Genomic DNA, 6,000 nt, shown 5'->3' with positions numbered 1-6,000 from the left:
AAAGAAAAGATAAGAAAGAAGAAAGAAAGAAGAAAGAAGAAAGAAAGAAAGAAAGAGAAAGAAAGAAAGAAAGAAAAGAAAGAAAGAAAGAAAGAAAGAAAGAAAGAAAGAAAGAAAGAAAGAAAGAAAAAGAAAGAAAGAAAACTATGTGTGGCATTAGATGTGTTAATTAACCTGATTGTGGTAATCATTTCACAGTGTATGCATGTATCAAATCATCATGCTGTATACTTTAAATATATACCGTTTCATTTGCCAATTATACTTCAGTAAAGCTGGGGGGAAAAAAGAAAAAAAAACGTTGCCATGTTTTTACAAAAGATGACTTCGAATGTATATTCAAAAATGGCCTATTTTGCTTGAATAGTACAATTGGGACAATTTTCAATCCCTGTCTTCTAAAACACGAAAATTATAAGCATTATATTCCAGTTGTAAAAATGTTACTGTGCTGTTAATACTTTATTGGTAACACAGATCCACTATTAACCTTGAAACTTCTTTTGCAATTTGTAAAAAGGACATCATTAATACAAGGACTCAAACATTCAGTGTTTCATGATTTAAACCAAAAGTATTCTTATGTTTCTGGTAAAACAAAATACTCAAAGTCACTCTCTGTTAGTTGATGTATATCTGTGACTGCTTTCACACCTCATTTGACAGAAATATTATGAGGTCTGAGTTGGTATTTGTGGACAACTCTGTATATTTTTCTCATGGCAAAGAGCCAATAATAATTTTACATGTCTACCACTTTTTATGTAGAGCTGTCTTTGAAAAACACTTGCCAAAATTACCTCGATGGAGGTCTAATCTTATATGACTGCCAATGAACAGACACTATAGACAAAATACAAGGGAAGTGGAGGGACAAAGAAAAACAGAAGAAAAATAATTGGACTTAAACAAAATTTTAGGCCCCAAATCAATAAATGGTATATTAATCAAATATGAAAACAAAGCTAACAGGAATATTGATGGGTCAACTTTGATGAGAAAAGATTTTGCAAATAAGACATGTCATGCATTCACCAGAAAGTTTTCAAGGGATTTCTAAAAGGACAGTTTCCAGTTATCAGTCTCAACAGGAATAACTTTTCCCTGGGTCTTCAAAAAGAGTCTTGCCTAGAGCTCCTGATAGAGGCGGACTTTGATAAGGCATCTCCTTTGATCTAGTAACTGAGTTTAACCAATGACCTGATACATTTTTTTTTTTTTGACCTGATACATTTCTGCTCCTTCTTGCCCTATTTTCATATGCTTAGTCCTTCTATCTTGAGTTTGCTGACCCTCTCAAGATTAATCTATTCTGAATATCAAGCTAAGAGAATGGTTGTTGCACTTTGGTATTTAAAAAGTTCACAGTAAATGCTAGGATAGAATTTTACAAACACATTGAAAGAGAATATTTCAAATTTTAAATAGACTCATGAAGTGATTGCTTCACTGTCAGTTTGACTCATAAGAACTCAAATTTTCTCAAGTGACAGTTTGGTTGTCTGGATTTTACCCGAGTCTTCTAAATTTGCTTCCTTTATGGCTAATCTAACGTGACCAGATCACATGTTCTCCCAAGATCCAAAACAGAATTATTTTTTCTTTTTCACTTTCAAAGGGTAACACACCTCACAAAATTTTTTCCAGAAGGTTTTCCCTCAGAATTGAAAGATTATCTATTTAGATATTCTCTGCTTTATATAAAGTATACATTCCTGAAAAAGAAATAATTACTTATTAATTCTGATTATTTTTTTCCTACTTCTCTACCTCTCTACTCTAGTTCCTGATCCTCAGATTACTTTTCCTCCTGCCCTTTAGATGTCATTGTTTTAAAGGAAGGCATTCTTCACTGATTTTCTTCTCAGTTGGCCTTTCTGTAGCAAATCTGAATCTTGTACATTGATTTACTTAACACTTATTTACTTATGACTCTCTAATGTTTATACTGAGCCAAAATTTCTTACCAGAGTGCAAGAGCCATATATCAACTGCTTACTGGATATCTCCACATAAATGTCTTATTGGTATATCAAATTTGATGTGTGCTAAAATAAATTTATTATCTCCTCCAAACCTGCTTCTATATACCTATCTCAAAGAATGTGTTTGTTCAAACCATTATAATCTCACATCTGGATATTGTAATAACCACTATTGAGTACCATGCCTCTGATCTCATGCTTCTTTGTCTGCAATCCATTTTCCATGTGGCTCCTATTTATTCTTTCAAGAGATACTAAGAGAGTACAAACTGCTAGGCATTTTTTTAGGCATTGAGGATCTCAGTGAACAATGACAACAAAAAGATCCTGCTCCCATGGGATGTATATTTTAAGGTAGTAGACAATAAAATAAGTATATAATTTGTTAAGTTGTGATAAGTGATGTGAAAAAACATAAAGATGGATACCTAAACATGTCATTCTGCCTATCAAAATCTTTCAATGACTCTCCTTTGCATTCCAGATAAAATCTAAACCCTTTTTCTTTGGCACACAATGCAAGCAGATCTAGTTAGCTTCTTCTCTGTGTGAATAGCTTCAGCCATACAAATAAATTCTGTCATTATTCTGTTTTCAATGCCTGGAAACTTTTCCTGCTTGTCACTTTTTAAAAAACGTATTTCTATATTCCCTGACTTATTTTTGCCTTCCCTTCATTAAGAAGCCTTCTGTGTGAAACTTTCTCACTCAAGCTGAATTAGGCATTCAATGGTCCAAAGCTCTTTTTTATACTTAAAATTTATATTACAATGTCTATCTCACCACTTGACATCCACTTATCTGAGGGTAGAAACAATTTCTATTTATAGTATCTAGCACAGAGCATTGAACACAATATGCTTTCATTTGAAGAACTAAAGGATTTTTTAATAAAGTTGAATTATATGTTAAAAAATCAAGTATCCTAGTTTTGTTGTTTCAAAGATTTTTTTACTCTACTCACAGGCTGACAAGATAGACAGACTATCAGTTTCTTGATGGAAAAAGACATAAGACTCCTGAGAAAAATACAAAAGATAATTTATGACTCACAGCAATTTCAATATCCAGAGTATCAAGCAATTTGTGCTGTTTCCTTGAGTCCCAACTTCCACAATGATGGTAAGAGGGCCAGGTGATGCCTGTGCATATAGAGGGTCATAGTACAGGACGGGAAACCAAATCTTTTATAATGGATAGTAAACCTGTCTGACTTTTGCCCTTAAGGAAGACTTTTCTTTATTATATTGGACTTAAAAAAACCTGTCCTTTGCTTTGTCTTCCAAGGCAGTTTGCTATACAAACATCCTTGAAAATATCACTGAGAGCAAAGACAGTCAGGTATGGTTCACCAGTGTGGTTGTAAGAAGTGTAGAAATGTGAAAGACCCATGGAGAATTGTCTCCTAACAACAGTAAATAATTTATCTTGTTGATATGGTTGTTATTCATTTAAATGTTGTTATTTAAGGTAGGTCAACAAGAATACTGATGTATTTAAAAGAACATCAGAAGAGAATTTCCTACGGTGTCATCCTCACTTGCTTTCTTTTTAAATTACAACAAAGTCCTCCCTTTTCAAAAAAAAAAAAAAAAAAAGAAAAGAAAAGAAAAAGAAAAAAGAATCTCATCCAAAGCAATACAAAATATTTTAGGAGTTGTTTCCTGAAGTACCTCTTCCCATTCTTGCTAACTAATTTAGTTGCCAACCATAACAGAATACTAATAAGGTGTCAGAGATGATAAATCACTATAAATATAATGGCCAATATTTTTCAACAGTATGTAGGGCAGACATGTTAATAAATATTTTAAATCTTAAGCTGTACCAATCATATAATTTGATCAAGCACTATAGCTTGTAATAGAAATTCTAATCCACATTTCAGAATTGTTTCTATCTGTTAAAGCTACATAACAATCTGTGATTCAAATTTATATACCAGGTCCTCATGGTTTTCAGGACTCATTTACACATCATGCTTTCATTATACTTATAAAGATATTATCACCATTAAATTAAGATTATCACCTGTTTTTTACCGCTTTATTGAGTAAATTAAAAACAACCTTTTTGAATAAGACCATATTGGCATTTATGTTTCACTATACAAAGAGAATTACTTTTTAAGAGGCATTTTAGATATTTTGTCTCCATCATAGAACAGAAATTGCTTTTTATAAACTCATAAAGTAAACATTTATTTTGAGAGGTAGAAGTAGGATATGCATAGTCAGTAATGTCAAATTGGGACTAAGTCTCAGAAAGGTATTAGAAGGTACAAAATTGTTAGAATTATCAAATGCTGTTGAAGAAGAAGAGATGGATGCATTGGATGGCACAGTTTCAACCAACAGATTCAATAAGTCTAATCGATTATAAGATGTCATTAAAATAATAAAGCAGATATGGACAAACTACAATCTGCAGACCAAATCCAGTGCATTCTATTTTTGTAAATGAAGTTTTACTGGTATATCATTATAATCATCCATTTATTATTATTTATCATTAGCATTTATCATATCATTATTTTTGCTCATTATTGTTCTCACTGCAATGGCAGAATCAGGTAATTGTAATGGAGATCATATAGCCTAAAACACCAAAAATATTTACTGTATGACTTTTTACAGAAAAAGTTTACTGACCTCTGTAGTAGAAAAAGGCAACTCCAAAGGTTTTCTAAATGTCAAGGCCAGTTAGTCAAGTTTCTTGCTAATTTATTTTATTTTATTTTTTAAAGATTTTATTTATTTATTCATGAGAGACACAGAGAGAGAGAGAGAGGCAGAGACACAGGCAGAGGGAGAAGCAGGCTCCATGCAGGGAACCCGACGTGGGACTTGATCCCGGGTCTCCAGGATCAGGCCCTGGACCAAAGGCAGGCACTAAACCACCGAACTACCCGGGCTGCCCTTTCTTGCTGATTTAAACAGAAAAGAAACTTGTTCATGGCCATTGAGGAGCTTACAGACTCATCAGGGGGTTTGGAAAGTTGATCTTGGCTGCCCACCTCAGGAGTAATGTCTAAAATCAAGTTGAGACTGACCTAGGTAGACTACCACCACTAGCACTAAATATTGCAGCTTGCACCACTATACTCTTAGCCCTAGCCAATGGAGCCCAACCTGAATATCACCACTTATGTCACTGCTTATGTGATTATTGCTGTTGCCAGAAAGTCTCTGAGGCAGGTTGGCCTTACTAAAGGAAACTTAGTTCATGTGCTGCAAAGGATTCTCAGACAATTGGTATCTGGGATTTTCAATATCTTTCTGCATAAAGATCATAAGATAGGGCATTCTCCAAAAATGAGAAGGAGTTTCAGACTTTGGGTGACTTAAAATCGTAACTTTAACTATAATGCCCACTTGAAACTGCCTGGAAATATTATGGCATTGGGTCAATTAACAGACATTTCTTCTTGTATGATACCACATGAAACACAATAGGATTACTTAAGATATAAATAATAGATTCAAAAGACTTACAAGAAAAAAAAAACAAAAAAAAAAAAAAACAAAAACAAAAACAAAAGACTTACAAGGGCCAGACAGATAAATGAAAATAGACTAAGTTAAAAATAAAAATTGGGAGTGTTAGTGACAGTGGTAAGCAGGAGAGCATAAGATTAATCTAAAGGCAGTCAATTGCAATTATTTTGCACAAAATTACTATGTAATTTTCTCCAAGTGAACCAACCCTTTGAAACGTGGATTGAATTTCAAATGTAAGACTATAATACCTAATAATTAAGTCACATGACTTGTGGTAGCTTAGACTTTGAATTTTTATTAACATGTCTGCACTAGTACACAAATAAGCTGAAAGGTTGTAAATATTGGCCAATATTATTTATTATGACTATTTGATTGGTTCATTTATGCTTCTAAATTAGGAAGACTTACATCAGCTGGGCCCCTCTGGATTTGGATTCCCTCTGAGAGAGGGAATATAACTAGAATATCAAACTTTTGAAAGCTTATAAATAAACTATGAGTTTGCTTAATGG

This window comes from Canis lupus, chromosome 29, assembly GCF_011100685.1.
Source record: "Canis lupus familiaris isolate Mischka breed German Shepherd chromosome 29, alternate assembly UU_Cfam_GSD_1.0, whole genome shotgun sequence".
Lineage (NCBI taxonomy): Eukaryota > Metazoa > Chordata > Mammalia > Carnivora > Canidae > Canis > Canis lupus.
The sequence above is the reverse complement of the archived record's forward strand: the minus strand, read 5'-3'. Positions refer to the sequence as shown.